This window comes from Bison bison, unplaced genomic scaffold (genome assembly GCF_000754665.1).
Source record: "Bison bison bison isolate TAMUID 2011002044 unplaced genomic scaffold, Bison_UMD1.0 scf7180017864084, whole genome shotgun sequence".
Taxonomy (NCBI): Eukaryota; Metazoa; Chordata; class Mammalia; order Artiodactyla; family Bovidae; genus Bison; species Bison bison.
The window spans coordinates 3,149,158-3,150,659 of NW_011494656.1; positions in this window are offsets into that span (position 1 = coordinate 3,149,158).

The following is a 1,502-nucleotide window of genomic DNA, read 5'->3' on the forward strand; positions in this document are numbered from 1 at the left end:
GACAGTTCCTCAGAGAAGTTATTCTAGAGGCAAACGGTGTCTCAGGGAGAGGCAAGACACAAGATCAGTCAGGAAGGCAAGACAGCTTACTATAAGAATGTGCATTTTTGTGCAAAACACAGCAAAAATTTTCTACCACTTCACATTCTTTTTTTATATTTTCATCTCCCCCCCGCTGCCCCAGGCTCACGGAGTGACCAAAATTGTATTAAAATATGATTGCAGCATATTCTTCTCTTTTTGACATCTGTGCTCATGCATCTGACCCCTCCATGACACTTGACACAGATAATCACTACCTTCACCTATAAAGACGTTTACCACTGACTTCCAGGACGTCATGTTCTTGCCATCTGATTTTACTTTTTCTCAATCTCTTTTGCTGGATCCTCCTCATCTGTCTTGTATTTTGCATTTTTAAAAGTCCAGAACTTACTCTTCAGACCCCTTTTCTGTCTATTTTCTACAGTTTCTAACCCATCTTGGTGACATTACCCAGTTCAAGACCAAAGATACTCTGACATGAGTCCAGACTTCTTATCTGAAGTCTTGGACTACTGATTTGTTTTTCTCCTAATACCTAATACTTTCTAACACCATAGAAGAATTATTTTGTTTATTTTCATTTTTTTTCTCCTTAAATGTAGGCTCTACAGGAATATTGCTCTGTTACTACTTCACTTTTTAGACCTTGGAATAATGCCTGTTTAGAACAGGGCCTTAAAAATGTTTTGTTTTGTTTGGGGACTGCATAAGGAGAGTCAGAATTCTTCAAGACACACAGATAGTCCAGCCTAGTTTGATGACCAGGAAATGTATAAAATCAACCACAATACAAAGGTAATTGGTGTAATTCTTATTCATAGCTGCCACTGAGTCCATGATAAAATAAAAGTCAAGAACTTTCTTTTTTAGATTTTTTTTTGTCAGTTCAGTTCAGTTCAATAACTCAGTCATGTCCAACTCTTTGCAACCCCATGAATTGCAGCACGCCAGGCCTCCCTGTCCATCACCAACTCCCAGATTTCACTCAAACTCACATCCATCGAGTCAGTGATGCCGTCCAGCCATCTCATCCTCTGTCGTCCCCTTCTCCTCCTGCCCTCAATCCCTCCCAGCATCAGAGTCTTTTGCAATGAGTCAACCCTTCACATGAGGTGGCCAAAGTGTTGGAGTTTCAGCTTCAGCATCATTCCTTCCAAAGAACACCCAGGACCAATCTCTTTTAGAATGGACTGGTTGGATCTCCTTGCAGTCCAAGGGACTCTCAAGACTCTTCTCCAACACCACAGTTCAAAAGCATCAATTCTTCGGTGCTCAGCCTTCTTCACAGTCCAACTCTCACATTCATACATGACCACAGGAAAAACCATAGCCTTGACTAGATGGACCTTTGTGGGCAAAGTAATGTCTCTGCTTTTGAATATGCTATCTAGGTTGGTCATAACTTTCCTTCCAGGGAGTAAGTGTCTTAATTTCATGGCTGCAGTCACCATCTGCAG